The sequence below is a fragment of the Suncus etruscus genome, chromosome 8 (genome assembly GCF_024139225.1).
Source record: "Suncus etruscus isolate mSunEtr1 chromosome 8, mSunEtr1.pri.cur, whole genome shotgun sequence".
NCBI classification, from domain to species: domain Eukaryota; kingdom Metazoa; phylum Chordata; class Mammalia; order Eulipotyphla; family Soricidae; genus Suncus; species Suncus etruscus.
This window is the reverse complement of record NC_064855.1, coordinates 48297372-48317378: the sequence shown is the minus strand read 5'-3', so window position 1 is coordinate 48317378 and position 20007 is coordinate 48297372.

The window sequence follows — 20007 nt, the reverse complement described above, 5'->3', positions numbered from 1 at the left end:
CACGCAACCAACCGGGTTTGATCACCAGCAACCCATATGGTCCCCTGAGCACCGCCAGTAATAACTCCTGACTGCAGGGATAGGAGTAATACCAGAGCACAACTGGGTGGGGCAAAAAAAATTTTTTTTTTTGTTTAGGACTTAAAAAAAATAGTCAGAAAGTTAGCACAGATGGTCCAAAGTTATAGCACAGCTGGAGGATGTTTGTCTTGCACGCAGACAACCTGGGATGGACCCCAGCATGCTATATGGTCCCCTGAGTCTGCCTGGAGCGACTTCTGAGTGCAGAGCCAGGAGTAACCACTCGGTGCTTACCAGGTGTGACCAAAAAATGGAAGGAAGGAAGGAAGGAAGGAAGGAAGGAAGGAAGGAAGGAAGGAAGGAAGGAAGGAAGGAAGGAAGGAAGGAAGGAAGGAAGGAAGTTAGGAAGTTAGCACAGGGATTCGTGAGCTTTTCTTGCATGCAGATGAACCCATCTATCTGTTCCCGGACACCCCATAGAACAGGGGTCTCAAACTCGTGGCCCACGTGTTTGCAGCCCTTCGTATAACATTTTGTGGCCTGCGGCTGGCCTTCAAATATCAGAGTATTTGCGATTATTCGCTTACTAAATAATCGCAATAAAAATCGCATTAGTGGGCCCAGAGAGATAGCACAGCGGCGTTTGCCTTGCAAGCAGCCGATCCAGGACCAAAGGTGGTTGGTTCGAATCCCGGTGTCCCATATGGTCCTCCGTGCCTGCCAGGAGCTATTTCTGAGCAGACAGCCAGGAGTAACCCCTGAGCACCGCCGGGTGTGGCCCAAAAACAAAAAAAAAATCGCATTAGTAAGAAAAAAATCAAATTAAACATTCGCATACCCCGAGAAGTTCCATTGGGGTATGCAAATGTTTAATGCGATTTTTTGCAAATTTTTCTTACTAATGCGATTTTTTATTGCAAATATTTGGTAAGTGAATAATTGTGAATACTTTGCGCCTAGCGCAGACGTCATTTCCGCTGCTCCTGCCCGCTGTCCTTTGCATTATCAGAGGCCTAAGGGAGAGAAGAGAGAAGTTTATTACAGAATTAGATTTTGTCATACCTTCATCATGACTTCATCAAAGCCTGCAGTGAAGAGAAAGATTGATGACAAGCACAGACAATGTCAGGAAAAGTGGGAGATGCAGTATTTCTTTGTTGAGCACAGGGGCATCCTCACATGTCTTATTTGCTCACAGAAAGTTGCAGTGCACAAAGAATACAACTTGAAACGCCATTATTCAACTAAACATGCTAAGGAATGTGCAAAATATCAAGGAAATGAGAGAACCAAGCAGGTTGCCAGTCTTAAAGCATGTCTAATGAGGCAACAAGATTTCTTCAAGAAAGCAACCAAAGAGAATGTTGCATCAGTCAAAGCTAGTTACATGGTTAGTGAGATGATTGCTAAGGCAGGGAAACCATTCACAGAAGGAGAGTTTGTTAAAAAAAAAATGCATGTTACAGGCTGCAAGTATTATCTGTCCGAAAAAGAAAGGTCAATTTAGCAAAATCAGGCTTTCTGCTAGCACTGTGGCAGAGCACATTTCTGACATGTCAAGTGACATTTATCATCAACTGTGTGAGAAAGCCAAATGTTTTGATGCATAGTCAGTGGCTCTTGACGAGGGCACAGATATAACAGACACTGCACATGCAGCTCACAATTTATGTCTGTGGTATTGATTGCAATTTTGAATTGACAGAGGAGCTGCTCACAATAATTCCAATGCATGGCCAGACCACCGCTAATGAGATATTTTGGCATCTCTGTGATGCCATTGTGAATGCAGGTTTGCCATGGAAGAGGTTTGTTGGAATAATAACCAATGGAGCACCATCGATGACAGGGAGGAGAAATGGACTGTGGCACTTGTTCAAAAAAAAAAAAAAAAGCTGAAGAGGAGGTTGTAGAGAAGGCCACTGCTCTTCACTGCATTATCCATCAGCAGGCCCTTTGCAGTAAATGCCTGCCGTGTGAGAATGTGATGTCTGTTGTTGTGAAATGCATCAACCAAATCAGATCCAGGGGCTTAAAGCACAGGAGGTTCCATGCTTTTTTAGAGGAAATGGAGTCAGAATATGGAGATGGGCTTTATTTCATGGTGGTACATTAGCTCAGCAGGGGAAATGTCCTGAAAAGATTTTTTGAGTTGAGAGAAGAAGTGAAAGCCTTCATGGAGAAGGATGGAAATGCTGTTGCTGAGTTGAGTGATCACAAATGGCTCATGGACTTAGCTTTTCTTCTTGACATCACACATAAGCTGAATGTACTAAACAAGATGTTACAAGGCTCGGGGCAGCTTATCAGTGCTGCCTATAACAACATGAGAGCATTCTCCACAAAACTTGTGTTATGGAAATCCCAGCTCTCTCAGACAAGCCTTTGCCATTTCCCAGCATGCAAGGAACTTGTGGATGCAGGCATATCATTCAGTGGTGAGAAATATATTGATGCTATTTTTAAGCTAGAGAAGGAATTTGATCACAGATTTTCAGACTTCAAAAAGCACAGAGCCACTTTCCAAATTTTTGTGGGCCCCTTTTCCTTTGATGTGCAAGATACCCCTCCTGTGCTTCAAATGGAGCTCATTGACCTACAATGTAACTCTGATCTCAAAGCCAAGTTCAGGAAGATTAGTGGAAAAGCAGACATGCATGGGCAATTTTTGAGAGAATTGCCCCCCAGCTTCCCTGAGCTTTCCTGAATGTTCAAGCGCTCCATGTGCCTTTTTGGGAGCGCATATTTGTGTGAAAAGTTATTCTCCACATTGAACTTCCATAAGTCAAAGTACAGGTCTAGACTTAATGACGATCATCTTCGAGCCATACTGAGGGTCTCAACTGCTTCCTCTTTAAAGCCAAATGTGGTTCAGGTTTGTGAGAAGAAGCGCTGTCAAGTCTCTGGCAGCAAGGAATAGGCAAAAGATAACATGTTCAGAACAGCTGTTCATGATCTTCACTCAATGTTCTATTCATGTTCAGAAGAAATAATTAAAACTGTTAATAATGACGTTTGAGGACATTTTTTTGTGAAATCCCTCATGTGGCCCTGCCTCACCTCGACTTTGCCTCCTGCGGTCCCCAGGTAAATTGAGTTTGAGACCCCTGCAATAGAGGCTCAAAAGCATCACTATAAGTAACCCTAGAGCCCAGAGCAAGAAAAGAGTGTCTGCAAAACATGGCCCAAGCTCATCCCACAAAATAGTCAAATAAAATCAAGTGTATATTAATTGCTTCTCAAGAAATACAGCATTCATATGTGTGAATATCAAAATTGCTTTCCAATGTCTATGGAAGTAAGATGAGTGGATGTGTTTATAACAAATGGTACATGACTATATTTAAAAACAAAGGGTTTTCTGAAAAGCCATAAGAATATGTTTTGGGCCCGGAGAGATAGCACAGTGGTGTTTGCCTTGCAAGCAGCCAATCCAGGACCAAAGGTGGTTGGTTCGAATCCCGTTGTCCCATATGGTCCCCCGTGCCTGCCAGGAGCTACTTCTGAGCAGACAGCCAGGAGTAACCCCTGAGCACCGCTGGGTGTGACCCAAAAAAAAAAAAAAGAATATGTTTTGGGGGGGACTGAAGTGATAGCACAGTGGGGAGGGTGTTTGTCTTGCACTCAGTCAACTCGGGTTCCATCCCCAGCATCCCATATGGTCAGAAATGATTCTTGAGTACAGAGCCAGGAGTGACTGTCACTGTACGTAACATGGATATCTCCATTATAAAGGGATAGCACATTCCAGATGTGTCTACTGTCTTTCCTGGTGAAGTGCCTAATTTTCTCCAAGAAATATTTCAGTCAGACGGCCCGTCGGTGGAAGTCAATCAGAACCCCTGTGTGGATAACTGGCTATATTTCTGACATGGCTGTGACATTATATATCTCTTTACTTTTATTTATTTGGCTTTGCCTCCCTTGCTAAACTACAGATATTCGGCCTCAGTTATCCTGCAATCTTATAGAAATTTTCAACACCAAGACTGCTAAATTCCCGCTGGCTAGTATATTTGCAGCTCAAAGGTTGAGTCAAGCCAGTTCCCAGCAATTTGCTTTTTTCCTGCTCTATGCTTCATGGTGCTATACAATAGCTCCTGCCTTTCTTGAATTCTATTTTCCGGAGGCTGCGAACTTTTTGCAAACCAGAACACCTCCGTCTCATGTTTTGCCTTACCTCTAGCAGGGCTCTTTCTCACCTACATCCAGTAGTTATATGATATGTAGATTCTAGGGTCTGGTACCATTGTGTTGTCCCTCCTAATGATCCTCTGCCCTTTGTTTCCCTGAAAATACCTTGCATACCAGAGTTGTGTTTAAGATGTCATCAGCTGAAAAGTAAAGTTTGTCTCTCGTCTCATAGACATGGGTCTCCATACAATGCATTTTGTGTGGTCTCAATTATTTCATGTTTCATATTCGTCCGCTCGTGAACACGTTTTCCTCTCGTGAAAGTACTATGACCCATGAGAATTGCTGAGATGCAACATGTCCACAGTAAGTAATCTCTTAGTACTGTTGGGTGTGGCCTCAAAACTAAAATATATATATATATATCACTTTTGTCTTATTTTTTTATTGCTACAAAAAGCAGAATACTTATATATATTAAAGCATGCTAGGCATCTTGTTAGTGAATGAGGAGACTCTTCTACTGAGATAGTGGCATTACTTTAAATTCCTAAAGGCCAGCGGCGAGAGCAGTGGGCATAAACAGTAGGGCATTTGCCTTGCACACACTAACTTAGGACAGAACGCAGTTTGATCCCGGGGCCTCACATATGGTCCTCCAAGCCAGCATCACTGGGTGTGACCTCAAAAGAAAAATCTCCTAAAGGCCAGTCAAGATGAAAAAGATAAACCCTTCCATTCTACCAGACTAATTCTTCTAGTTAAAGCACTGGTTTCAAAAAATACGTTGGAATATAGTTGTGTTATTTGAAGGATATTGCCCACGAATCCATCAGAATCTATTAGCAGAGACTACATGAAGTTGAAATTAACTTTATGATGTCTTAGTCTTTGAGCAAAATCGTATTGTGCTGTCTTCTCCCACACCCTGAAATTGAATGCCTGTGAGATGGAATATGATTTGGTTTTATTATTGATTTTAGTTGTGGGGGGTATACCCCACAGAGCTCGAACTTACTCCTGGCTTTGTTCTTGGGTATAAATCCTGGTAGGATTCAGGGGACTATATGAAGTGCTTTGTTTTGAACCCAGTTTAGCAATGTGCAGTTTTGCCCAACATCTGGCTCTGTGCTTGGAGGTCACTCCTAGCAGAGCTCAGGGGACAGTGAAATGTTGGGAATGAATCCCAGGTCTCTCCTTGCATGCAAAACAAACGCCTTACCTCCATGCTATCTCTCCAGCCTTCAAACCATATTTTTAAACCATTTTTAAAGCATTCATATATGTAAGTAAACTGATAAAATTGAAAAGTCAGTGTCAATTAACTAAAATACTACTAGGAAGATTTTTTTGTTTAATTTTTCTTTGAGGGGGGAATCACACCAGTGGTGTTCAGGGCTCTGCACCCAGAGTTCATCATTCCTGGAGGGACTTGAAGAACCATATGGCATATAGGGGACTGAACCCTGGTTGGTCTCATGCATGACAAGAATCCAACTCATTGTGCTATTACTTACACATACATGCATGCACACAAACACACAAACACTTCCTTTTTCTGTTATTGTATTGACATGCCTGATTGTCATATTCACATCAAATTGGTGTTCACTAAGGGTTGTGCTCATATGCCTGTATTGCTTCTGAAACTCAGTGACACTGAGGGTCCCAAACAGTAGAGCCTACTGGTATGTGTGAGCAGGACTAGAATTTGAACTCACTTTTGCAAGGTAGGTGTTTTTGGCATTGAGTGATATCCCGATTCGGAAGCATCCAGAGTTTTAACTCAAGGTTTGTTTCTTCTGACTGGAGGAAGAAAAAGGTAATTATTTAAAAGGCAGTTTATTCAGCAACCAGCAGATGGTGCTATTGAAGAATGTTGACATTAAAAAATGTTTTTTAGCTTATAAAATAAAACTAGTATAGAGACAAAATAAGGAAACAGACATTATTGAACAATGATAACCTGTTGACCTTATATCATAAAATTTATTAATAACCAGAGGATAGAGTAGGGGGTAACGGAAAGGGATCTAGGATAGAGAAGAGTGGACCACAGGGTTAGTGGTGGAGAGTGTGTGAGATGATAGATCATTGTTGTTTCTTTTTTTTTTTTCTGCCCCCATCTCTTCCCTCCCTACCCCCAGCCTGTATTTGAGACAGGCTTTATACATCCCTCACTCATTGACATTGTTATGATAATTCTCAGCATAGTTATTTCTCTAACTGCACTCACCACTCTTTGTGGTGAGCTTCATATATTTTTTTAATATTTTTTATTTAAACACCTTGGTTACAAACATGATTGTGGTTGGGTTTCAGTCATATTAAGAGGACACCCCCCCAATCACCAATGCTACATTCCCACCACCAATGTCCCAAATATCCCTCCTGCCCACCCCACCCCCACCTGTACTCTAGACAGGCTTTCTATTTCCCTCATACATTCTCATTGTTAGGATAGTTCGCAATGTAGTTATTTCTCTAACTAAACTCATTACTCTTTGTGGTGAGCTTCATGAAATGGGCTGTAACTTCCAGCCCTCTGCTCTTTTGTCTCTGAAAATTATTGCAAGAATGTTTTTCATTTTTCTTAAAACCCATAAATGAGTGAGACCATTCTGCGTGTCTCTCTCTCTCTCTCTCTCTCTCTCTCTCTCTCTCTCTCTCTCTCTCTCTCTCTCTCTCTCTCTCTCTTCCTCTCTCCTCTCTCTCTCTCTCTCTCTCTCTCTCTGACTTATTTCACTCAGCATAATAGATTCCATGTGCATTCATGTATAGGAAAATTTCATGACTTCATCTCTCCTAAAGGCTGCATAATATTCCATTGTGTATATGTACCACAATTTTTTTAGCTATTTGCTGCAAGTTGCTTCTGTCTTGCAGCGCCAGTGGGATTTCGATGAATTCACTTCAGAGAGAGTTGGCTGCCCTGGCTGGCGTACGGAAAAATATGAAATATGAAATAAATGAAACCACACAGAGTATGTGGGGTCAACACGTCTTCTGGCAGGAGTGCGTCAAGTTTATTTTTCAAACGGGTTTTTATAGGGGTAAGCCAGTCACAGGTGCAGAGAAGGATATTTATAATAACAAGGCAAGGTTAATTGCAAAAGAAAAAGTAACACTCAGGGCAGCTTTTAACAACCAACCTCAATTGCAAAACAAAAGTTAGGAGGAGGTAAGAAATATCTAGAAATTTGATCTTCCTGAGATAGGCTCCATTGTTTTTGGGGTCAAGCACAGGAAGAAATCAAATCTCCTAAAATGTGTTCTCCTATTTTCTGAGCAGAGTCAATAGCCTAGGGTCTGCCCTTGTTTACCAGAAACTTCAGCTGCAAGGACATATTTGAAAAAGAGAAAAACATTGTCTTTGCTTTTAGGGGCATATATATCCAGAAAAGGGGTTTTCTTAGTAATCTTTCCTGCTAGAATTTCTGAGCCAAATTATTTGATAGAGGCCACAATTTTGCCTGAAATTTACAAAAGAGAAATAGCCAAATAATGGCCGGAAATGTAATGCCAAACATCTCTTCGGAAATTCCTCAACCATCCACGCAGGGGAAAAAGGCTTCCACAAGTGGGCCTTTTGAGGAACCCCGTGGGGGTTATCTCAGTTCTCCCCACCAGGAAAATCTGAGGATACATCTGGTGGGCTGAGCTCCCCTAAAAGTTTATGATGCCGTGCAGCCATTCATCTGTTGAAGGGCATCTTGGTTGTTTCCAGAGTCTTGCTATGATAAATAGTGCTGCAATAAATATAGGTGTAAGGAAGGGATTTTTGTATTGTATTTTTGTGTTCCTAGGGTTTATTCCCAGGAGTGGTATAGATGGATTGTATGAGAGCTCAATTTCCAGTTTTTGGAGGAATCTCCATATAGCTTTCCAGAAAGGTTGAACTAGACGGCATGCCCACCAGCAGTGGATAAGAGTTTCTTTGACTCCGCATCCCCACCAACACTGCTTGTTCTCATTCTTTGTGATGTGTGCCAATCTCTGTGGTGTGAGGTGGTACCTCATAGTTGTTTTGATATGCATCTCCCTGATGATTAGTGATGTGGAGCATTTTTTTCATGTGCCTTTTGGCCATTTGTATTTCTTCTTTATCAAAGTGTCCATTTCTTCTCCCCATTTTTTGATAGGATTGGATGTTTTTTTCTTGTAAAATTGTCAGTGCCTTGTATATTTGGGAGATTAGCCCCTTATCTGATGGGTATTCGGTGAATAGTTTCTCCCAGTAAGTGGGTGGCTCTTGTATCCTGGGCACTATTTCCTTCCAGGTGCAGAAGCTTCTCAGCTTAATATTTTCACATCTGTTAATCTCTGCTTTCACTTGCTTGGAGAGTGCAGTTTCTTCCTTGAAGATGCCTTTAGTCTCAATGTCATGGATTGTTTTACCTACGTGTTGTTCTATATATCTTATGGTTTCAGGTCTGATATCGTAGCATTTAATCCAATTGGATTTTACCTTTGTACTTGATGTTAGCTGGGGGGTCTAAGTTCGCTTTTTTGCAAGTGGCTAACCAGTTGTGCCAACACCATTTGTTGAAGAGGCTTTCTTTGCTCCATTTAGGATTTCTTGCTCCTTTATCAAAGATTAGGTGATTGTTGTCTGGGGAACATTCTCTGAGTACTCAAGCCTAGTCCACTGATCTGAGAGTCTGTGTTTATTCCAATACCATGCTGTTTTGATAAATATTGCTTTGTAATACAGTTTAAAGTTGGGGAAAGTAATGCCTCCCATATTCTTTTCCCCAATGATTGCTTTGGCTATTCGAGGGTGTTTATTGTTCCAAATGAATTTCAAAAGTGCCTGATCCACTTCTTTGAAGAATGTCATGGGTATCTTTAGAGGGATCGCATTAAATCTGTACAATGCTTTGGGGAATATTGCCATTTTAATTATGTTAATCCTGCCAATCCATAAGCAGGGTATGTGTTTCCATTTCCGTGTGTCCTCTCTTATTTCTTGGAGCAGAGTTTTATAGTTTTCTTTGTATAGGTCCTTCACATCTTTAGTCAAGTTGACTTCAAGATATTTGAGTTTGTGTGGCACTGTTGTGAATGGGGTTGTTCTCTTAATGTCCATTTCTTCCCTATTATTATTGGTGTATAGAAAGGCCATTGATTTTTGTGTGTTAATTTTGTAGCCTGCCACCTTGCTATATGAGTCTATTGTTTCTAGAAGCTTTTTGGTAGAGCCTTTGGGGTTTTCTAAGTAGAGTATAATGTCATCTGCATACAGTGAAAGCTTGCTTCTTCCTTTCCTATCTGGATTCTCTTGATATATTTTTCTTGCCTAATCGCTATAGCAAGTACTTCCAGTGCTATGTTGAATAGGAGTGGTGAGAGAGGACAGTCTTGCCTTGTGCCAGAATTAAGAGGGAAGGCTTTTGGTTTTTCTCCACTGGCTTGTGGTAGATGGCAGTAACTATAATGAGAAAGGTTCCTTTCATTCCCATATTGCTGAGAGTTTTGATCAAGAATGGGTGTTGGACCTTATCAAATGCTTTCTCTGCATCTATTGATATGATCATGTGATTTTTATTTTTCTTGTTGTTGATGTTGTATATTATGTTGATAGACTTACGGACTTAAACCATCTTCGCATTCCTGGGATGAAACTTACTTGATCATAATTCATGATCTTGATGATGCATTGAATCCTATTTGCCAGGATTTTGTTGAGGATCTTTGCATCTGTGTTCATCCGGGATATTGGTCTGTAATTTTCTTTTTTCGTAGCATCTCTGTCTGGTGTAGGTATCAAGGTAATGTTGGCTTCATAAAAGCTATTTGGAAGTGTTCCTGTTTTTTGATTTCATGAAAGTCTTGTGAGGATTGGTAGTAGTTCCTCTTGAAAGGTTTGAAAGAATTCATTAGTGAATCCATTTTGGCCTGGGCTTTTGTTTTTGGGCAGACATTTGATTACCATTTTAATTTCATCAATAGTGATGGGGGTGTTTAGATATTATGCTACACTCTCTTTATTCAACCGTGGAAGATTATAAGAGTCCAAGAATTTATCCATTTCTTTCAGGTTCTCATTTTTAGTGGCATAGAGTTTCTCAAAGTAGTTAGTTTCTGATTACCCTTTGAATCTCTGCAATATCAGTAGTGATCTCCCCTTTTTCATTTCTAATATGAGTTATCAAGTATCTCTCTCTTTCTTTGTTAGTTTTGCTAATGGCCTATCAATCTTGTTTATTTTTTCGAAGAACCAACTTCTGCTTTCGTTGATCTTTCGGATTGTTTTTTGGATTTCCACTTCGTTGATTTCTACTCTCAGTTTTGTTATTTCCTTCTCTCTCCCTATTTTTGGTTCCTTTTGTTGATCACTTTCTTATTCTATGAGCTGCGTCATTAAGCTATTCAGGTAGGCCCCTTCTTCTTTCCTGATGTGTGCTTGCAAAGCTATAAATTTTCCTCTCAGGACTGCTTTTGCTGTGTCCCGAGGTTCTGATAGTTTGTGTCTTTATTATGATTTGTTTTCAGGAAAGTTTTTATTTCCTCTTTGATTTCATCTCTGACCCACTGTTTATTCAGTATGAGGCTGTTTAACTTCCAGGTGTTAAAGTTTTTCTTCTGTGTCCCTTTGGAATTCACATATAATTTCAGAGCCTTATGGTCAGCAAAGGTAGCCTGCAAAACTTCTATCCTCTTGATATTATGGAGGTATGTTTTATGTGCCAGCATGTAGTCTATCCTGGAGAATGTCCCATGTACATTGGAGAAAAATGTGTATCCAGGTTTCTGGGGGTGGAGTGCCCGCCCTATATATATCTACTAGGCCTCTTTCTTCCATTTCTGTTCTCAGGTCTAGTATATTCTGTGTGTGTGTGTGTGTGTGTGTGTGTGTGTGTGTGTGTGTGTGTGTGTGTGTGTGTGTGGTTTTTAGGTCACACCTGGCAGTGCTCAGGGGTTACTCCTGGCTCCATGCTCAGAAATTGCTCCTGGCAGGCATGGGGGACCATATGGGATGCCGGGATACGAACCGATGACCTTCTGCAGAAAGGCAAAGGCCTTACCTCCATGCTATCTCTACAGCCCCTGGGTCTAGTATATTCTTGTTGGCTTTCAGTCTGGTTGACCTATCAAGTGTTAATAATACCCTGTTGAGGTCTCCAACAATTATTGTGTTGTTATTGACATTATTTTTCTGATTTGTCAACAATTATATTAAATATTTTGCTGGCCCCTCATTCGGTGCATATATGTTTAGGAGAGTGATTTCTTCCTGCTGTACATATTCCTTGTTTAATACAAAATGTCCATCTTTGTCCCTTACAACTTTCCTGAGTATAAAGTTTGCATCATCTGATATTAGTATGGCCACTCTAGTTTTTTTTTATGGGTGTTGTTTGCTTGGATGATTTTCCTCCAGCCTTTTATTTTGAGTCTATGTTTGTTCTGTCTATGTGCGTTTCTTGTAGGCAACAGAAGGTTGGATTGGGTTTTTTGATTCATTTAGCCACTCTGTGTGTCTTAACTGGTGCATTTAGTCCATTGACATTGAGAGAAAGAATTGTCATGAGATTTAGTACCATCTTTGTGTCGAAGTTTGGTGTATCTGTTGGTCAGTCTTGTTTTAAAGTAGGTCTTTCAGTTTTTCTCTTAAGACTGGTTTTGAGTCTGTAAAGTTTCTGAGCTGTTGTCTGTCTGTAAAACCATGTATTCTTCCATCAAACCTGAAAGTGAGTTTGGCTGGGTGCAGTATTCTAGGCGAAGCATTTATTTCATTGAGTTTTGTCACTATGCCCCACCACTGCTTTCTGGCCTTGAGTTTTTCTGGTGACAGGTCCCACCACTACCTTATGGCCTTGAGTGTTTCTTGTGATAGGTCTGCAGTAAATCTTAAGGATGTTCCCTTGGATGTAATTTCCCTTTTTGATCTTGCTGCTTTCAGAATTCTATCTGTGGGATTCATCATTGTGACTAGGATGTGTCTTGGGGTGTTTTTTCTGGGGTCTCTTTAAGTTGGTACTCTTTGGGCATGCAGAATTTGATTGCATGTATTCTTTAGCTCTGGTAGTTTCTTTTTTTTTTTTTTTTTTTTTTTTTTTTGGTTTTTGGGCCACACCCATTTGACGCTCAGGGGTTACTCCTGGCTATGTGCTCAGAAATCGCCCCTGGCTTGGGGGGACCATATGGGACGCCGGGGGATCGAACCGCGGTCCGTTCCTTGGTAGCGCTTACAGGGCAGACACCTTATCTCCAGCGCCACCTTCCCGGCCCTGGTAGTTTCTTTTTAATGATGTTTTTTACTGTTGATTCTTCCTGGAGATTTTCTTCCGAGGTCTCTGGGATCCAATGATTCTTTAGTTGTTTCTGTTGAGCTTATTATAGACTTCTGTTTTCATCTGTTCACATTCTTTGATTAATTTTTTCATTGTCTATTCATTTGCTTTAAGGCTTTTTTCTAATCTCTTCTGCTGTATGGGGTTGTTATGTATCTCATCTTCCAGAGCACTAATTCTATCCTCAGCTTCTGTTACCCTGATGGAGAGGTTATTCATTTTGTCATTCAATTCGTTTACTGAGTTTTTCAGACCTGTTATTTGACCTGTATTTCAGTTTGGAGTTTTCTGATTTCTGTCTTCATATTTTCTTGGTTCTTATTAGTGTTCTGTTCAACTCAATCTATGCTTTCTTTGAGTTCTGTGAAAATCCTCCATATTTCTTGTCTAAATTCCATATCTAAGAAATTAACTAGTTGGTTGGCCGTTTCCAGTCATCAGAGTTGCCATCTTCATTCTCTATGCCTGGTGCTGGCCTGCGTTGTTTCCCCATAGTCACACTTGTTTTGTGGGTTTTTCTACGTGTTGTGGTGGTATTCATTGGCTAAATGATGTGCGCGGCTATGCTCCTCTGGCTCTACCCTTTCTGGGTGAGTCGACTTGCCTCCAAGGAAGGGGAGCCCTTCGTCGATGAAGCCACACAGAGGATCAAATCTTAGGCCCAAGCACACACAGAGAATACAGTCCAGAGAGATATGCTGGGCTTCAGAGATCCAGCACAGTTCCTAGTGTGATTTTTTCTGTGTGTTGCAGTGGCTTTCTTTCATTAGAAAGAGCACACAGCCATTCTGGAGCTTCTAGGAGAGCGATTTTTCTGGGCCCTTTTCAGCCCACTCATTTGAGGTTCAGGAGCAGGACAGTAGAAAAACACACACAGGCAACACTCACAGTTTCTCACAGTTGGGAACCACTGGGCAGGCGCAGATTTTCCCAGCGGACGTTTCAGACAGGGGACCTGCTTTTCTGCAATTTACCGTATTTTCTGGCGTATAAGACAACTGGGCATATAAGATGACCCCCTAATTTTGCAGTTAAAACATAGGTTTAGGCCTATATTCGCTGTATCAGACAGAATGTTCCTGTGCTGCAACTGTTTGTACCACAGTGAGCCAATCACAACAAGCAAAGGTTCAAAGGTTATACTGTAATAGACTTCCTCTCTGACTCTGGCCAATCTGAGCAGGCTTTTTACAGTGTAGATTCGGGACCAGAACATTGTCTAATTTGCATGCATAAAAAGCCTGCTTGGATTGGCTTAGTTAGAGGGGCGGTTCGAGCAGCCTTGCAGTGATTGTTGCAGGATCGATGGAAAATTCGTTTTGTGGCAATATTCAGACAATTTTTGTTTAGCGGCATATTGAAATATTTTTTGGGATATACTCAGCGTATAAGACGACCCCCGATTTTCGGTTGACTTTTTTGTTTGTTTGTTTCAAAAGTCGTCTTATACGCTGGAAAATACGGTACTGCTAATCCGGTTTTCACATTTGAACGCAGTCTTTCTTGGCATTCTGGGCCAGCCTGAATATTTCTAGGGGAGCAATTTTGCTGGACCCTTTTCGACCCACTCATGAGAGGTTCAGGAGACAGGACAGTAGAAAAACAGGCACAGGCAACACTCACAGTTTCTCACAGTTGGGAACTACTGGGCAGGCCCATTGTTGTTTCTATTAGCATTTCCCTGATAATAAATAATTCTTTTATATACGTTATCGTTTCATAAACCTGCTGGTCATTTATATGTCTTTTTGGGGTGGTTACAACTGACAGTGCTCAGGGGTTACTCCTGGCTTTGTGCTCAGAAGTCATTCCTGGCAGGCATGGGAGACTATATGGGATGGCCGGATTTGAACCACCTCTGTTCGAATCAGCTGTGTGCAAGGCAAACGCCCTACTGCTGTGCTATCTCTCCGGTTCCATTTATATGTCTCCTTGCGAGTGTATCTTTTGAGGTCCACTTCACCCAACTGTTTTTTATTTGAGATCATACTCAGTGGTTTTTAGTGGCTACTACTCCCAGCTGGGTGCTTAAGGTTTGCTTCTGGGTGATGGTACTCAAGATACCATGTGCTGTCAAGGATCAAACCATAGATCCTGCACAGAGTATGTACTCAACTATAAAAGCATTTGCCTGACCTATCCTCTCAACATTTTCGTTTTGTTTTGTTTTGGGCCATATATGGCAGTACTCAGGGATAACTCCTGGATCTGCACTCAGAATTACCCCTGGCTGTGCTCAGTAGACCTTATGGGATGCTACAGACTGAACCCTCCAGTCAGTCGCTTGCAAAGTAAACTCCATACCTACTGGCTCCCTCTCTTCATTTTTTGTTTTTGTTTTGGGGCCATATCTGGCGGTGCTCAGGCATTACTCCTGGCTCTTGCACTCAGACATTGCTCCTGGCAGACTCGGGGAACCATATGGGATGCTGGCAACCGAACCTGGTCTTTCCCAGGTTGGCCAAGTGCAAGGTAAATACTCTGCCATTGTGCTATGGCTCTGGCTCCTGATGGATGCTTTTTTGTGAGTGCTCTACTCGCCGGAGATGCGACCTCACCAGTGACTTCTATAGCACAGAGCCAGGAGGAACCCCTGAGCACTGCCAGGTGTGGTCCCAAAACAAAGAACAAAAAAGAAGCATCCACCAGCCTCTTCAGGAGAGTACCTATATACTCAAGTATAAGCCCCGAGTTATGCTGGAAAACCCCAAACTTGCCTTATACTCTGGTCATACAGGTTATGCATGCACACCAGGTCAAATGCACTTAGTCTCCACTCGTCTTCTGCTATCTACTCGAGGGGTTAGTGCCTCAGCACAGTCCACGAGTCATGGCTGAGCTGAAGAGTTAGAAGGCTGAACTGAACTGTATGCCACTGAACTATTTAACCCACAATATTCTGGGTTTTGTATGAGACTGACAGTAGTGATGATGATACCTGCAAACTCAGTGATGATGACAAGTACATGCTGATACCCTCACATCAGATACAGCTGAAGCTCTGTTTGGACATATAGATATGATGAGGAAGAGGAATTCAGTTTTGAAGGATTTTAACCTTTGTGATTTTTTTGTTTGTTTGTTTTTGGGTCACACCTGGCAGTGCTCAGGGGTTACTCCTGGCTCCATACTCAGAAATCGCTCCTGGCAGGCACAGGTGACCATATCGGATGCTGGGATTTGAACCAATGACCTTCTGCATGAAAGGCAAATACCCTACCTCCAGGCTATCTCTCTAGCCCCCAACCTTTGTGATTTAGCTTGATTACCTGTGAAGCTACGGTTTTCTGCACTTTATTTAAAGTTTTAAAGTTATTGTTGCTAGTTTACAGTTTTTCTTTTGAAATAAATGTTAAAAATATTTAACCTACTGATTCCTCGATTATTGTAATTGCTTTGGGTATATATTTTTATTTTTGAAATTTGCCAGTGGCTGATGCATCTTTTTTTTTTTTTTTTGGTGGGGGCCACACCCAGAGGTGCTCAGGTGTTACTCCTGGCTATCTGCTCAGAAATAGCTCTGGTAGGCACGGGGGGGGGGGGGGGGGGGGGGAGGGGAGAGGGGGGGAGGGGGGGACACGACCATATGGAATGTCAGGATTTGAACCAACTCCGACCCCGGCTGCAGCATTTTCTACCTCTGCTTATACTCGAGTCACTAAGTTTTCCCTGTTGTTAGGGTAAAATTGGGGGGGGGGGGTCGGCTTATACTCTGATCAGCTTATACTCGAGTATATACAGTAACTTAGTTTATTGTAGGTGGAAAATGGACATTAATATTAAGGGAAAATAATGTGAAAGGGGATTACAACAGGTGTATACTCTTTGTTTAGAGAAGACCAGGTAAGCAGATTAGGAAAAGCAGGGTGTTCTGGATATTAAAACAGAGTGTGTGGTGCCAGAGAGATAGTGCTGTGGTGAGGCATTTCTTGCATTCAGCCTACCCTGGAGGGAGACAGTTTGATTCCTGATATCCCAGATGGTCCCCAAGCCTGCCAGGAGACATTTCTGAGTGCAGTCAGGAGTGACCCCTGAGCTCATTTGGGTGTGGCCCAGAAAACAATCAATGAATCAACGAATCAATCAATAAATAAAGTTTAAAAAAATAAATAAAATAAAACTTTGTGTGCTTATGGTGATTAGTACAGGCTACCAGAGATCAACCCTGGGTGGCTATGTGCAAGGCAAGTGCTTTACTGTCTGCACTATCTCTCTGGCCCTAACTCATTTCTTTCACAGTACAAAACATTTTTTTTACAACCAGCACGACTCACATGCAAGGCAATGTCGTTACTATCCAACTATCTCTCTGACCCATTAATATATATTTCAAAGATGATTAATACATATAAAGGCTTAATTCCAGTGATGATTACTACATCAATTTTAGTCTATTTCTCTCATTAACAATTTTTTGGGCCACACCCGGCAGTGCTCAGGGGGTACTCCTGGCTGTCTGCTCAGAAATAGCTCAGAAATAGGGGCCAGAGAGATAGCATGGAGGTAAGGCGTTTACCTTTCATGCAGAAGATCATCGATTCAAATCCCGGCATCCCATATGGTCCCCCATGCCTGCCAGGAGCAATTTCTGAGCACGGAGCCAGGAAAAACCCCTGAGCACTGCCAGGTGTGACCCAAAAACCACAAAAAAAGAAAAAAAGAAAAAGAAAAAAGAAAGAAAGAAATAGCTCCTGGCAGGCACGGGGGACCATATGGGACACCGGGATTCGAACCCACCACCTTTGGTCCTGGATCGGCTGCTTGCAAGGCAAATGCCGCTGTGCTATCCGGGCCCTCATTAACAAATTTTTATTAAATATTTTTAATTTAAAACATTGTGATTTGCAAAGTTGTTCATAATTAATTTTTAGACATACAATGTTTCAGCACCAATCAGTGTCAACCTTCCTTCCCAATGTTTCCAGAATCCATCTCATACCTACCGTCCCACTGCCCTATCTTGCTATCATAACATTTTTAAGTTTGGTTGCTAAAGTTTTGGTTTATAATTTCAATGTTGTTAACTATGCGGTTTGGATATTTAGTTCTGTCCTTCCTTAACACCACGAATGCAGCTGAGTCCCCTTGGTTCTTGTTCGAGTCATTTTACATTTGTCTTTCTCCTCCACCCAATTTCTTTCCTTCTTACTATACCCTGGGGCCAAGTGTTTATAAAACCTAAACCATTGCACTTCTATATGTGTTATTCTAAATATCACATATTACGGATATCATGCTGTTTTTTTTGTTTGTTTTGTTTTGATTTTTGGGTCACACCCGGCAGCGCTCAGGGGTTACTCCTGACTCTATGCTCAGAAATAGCTCCTGGCAGGCTCAGGGGACCATATGGGATGCCGGGATTTGAACCACCGTCCGTCCTGGATCTGGTGCGTGCAAGGCAAATCTCTGTGCTATCTCTTTGGCCCCTCCTCTCCCATTTTTGATGGGGTTTTAAGATTTGGGGATGTTACTCTTCTGAGTATATTGTATATCCTTGATATCAATATCAACTCTTTATCTGATACAAACAAGTTTTTTACTTGATACTTAATCCTAGAAATGAATTGTGTGGCATATGTGTGCCTTGGACTCAAGCACACGGTGCCTATGTGCATGTCACCTGCATCTCCCTTCTTGAGATGTGTACTTTCCTACTTTCATGCTGGGTTGTATATACCACAGAATCTCCAGTTGCTCCATTTCTCCCTCTCCTTCCTTAGTAACTTTCAGTAAGAAAGATAAAGAGAAAGGAAGGAAGGAAGGAAGGAAGGAAGGAAGGAAGGAAGGAAGGAAGGAAGGAAGGAAGGAAGGAAGGAAGGAAGGAAAGGAGGGAGGGAGGGAGGGAGGGAGGGAAGGAGGGAGAAAAGGAGGGAGAGGGAGGGAGCAAATAAGTAGATTGCAGAGAATGGAGTTTGGGCCATCTTTGGATGTACTCAGAGCTTATTCCTGGCTCCAAATTCAAGGGCCAATTCTGATAAGACTCAAGGAAGCATATACAGTGCTAGGGATTGAACCTGGGTTGGCTGTGTACAAGGCAAGTGCCTTATCCATTACACTACTTCTCTGGTTCTGAAATGGATTTTGTTGATCAAATAAATGATGTCCAAGATGGATATATAGAAAGGGAGGTGTGTTGATACATAATAATATACACACAATACTCACTCTTAACTTAATAAGGTATCCTTGAAGGAACATAATATTTTCTTTAAAATATTGTGTTTAAGGGCTGGAGAGATAGCATGGAGGTAAGTCATTTGCCTTGCATGCAGAAGGTTGGTGGTTCAAATCACGGCACCCCATATGGTCCCCTGAGTGTGCCAGGAGCAATTTCTGAGCGTAGAGCCAGCAGTGACCCCTGAGAACTGCCGGGTGTGACCCAAAAACATATATATATATATATACATATATATATTGTTTAGGGGCTGGAGGGATAGCACAGTGGTAAGGTGTTTGCCTTGCACACAGCTGACCTAGGATGGATGGTGGTTTGAATCCCTGCATCCCATATGGTTCCCCTGAGCCTGCCAGGAGCGATTTCTGAGCATAGAGCCAGGAGTAACCCCTGAGCACTGCTGTGTGACCCAAAAACCAATATATATATAAAATGAGGGATTTAGAGAGATAGTATAGTGGGTAGCACAATTGCCTTGTACATGTCTGACCTGGGTTCTATTTCCCAACACCGCATATGGTCTTCCTTACCCCACCAAGAGTCATCTCTGAGCACAGAAACATGGATAAGCAGAACCAGGTATGGCTCCAAAACGAAACAAAGCTCCTTCCAAAGAAGATTATGAAATAGAAAACTTAAAGTAAAGTCCTACATGACAAAAAATAAATGTGAAAACAACAAAATACCACTTATTAAGGGATGTTCAGAGAAAGCTCAAAGGAGACTGAAATAATGAAACTTCTCAACTATTTTGTTTCTAATTTCTTTACCACTGTGTAATTTTTGGGAGGTGTGACACCCCAAAAATTAATGTAGAAGTCCTAGACATGTTATAATAGAGTTTAAAGCACTGCATTGAAAAATAATGTATTATTACAGGGCCAGAGAGATAGCATGGAGATAAGGCATTTGCCTTGCATGCAGAGGACAGTGGTTCAAATCCTGACATCCCAACTGGTCCCCTGAGCCTGTCAGGAACGATTTCTGAGCATAGAGCCAGGAGTAACCCCTGAGTGCTGCCGGGTGTGATCCAAAAAACAAAACAAAATAATAATAATAATAATAATAATAATGTATTATGTTTAAATATGGCTTATATTAAATATGAACAGATGGTCTGGTATTTGGAAACATTAATATTAATATGGTTAATATTAATATGATTAATATGGCTACTTGCTTAAAACACTTTATTGTTTTTGGGTCATACTCAGCAGTACACAGGGATTACTCCTGGCTCTGCACTCAGAAATTGCTCCTGGCTGGCTCAGGGGATCATAAGGGATACTGGGATTCACCACCGTCCATCCTGAATTGGCGGCGTGCAAGGCAAACACCCTACCTCTGTGCTATCTCTCTGGCCCGCTAACAACACTTTTA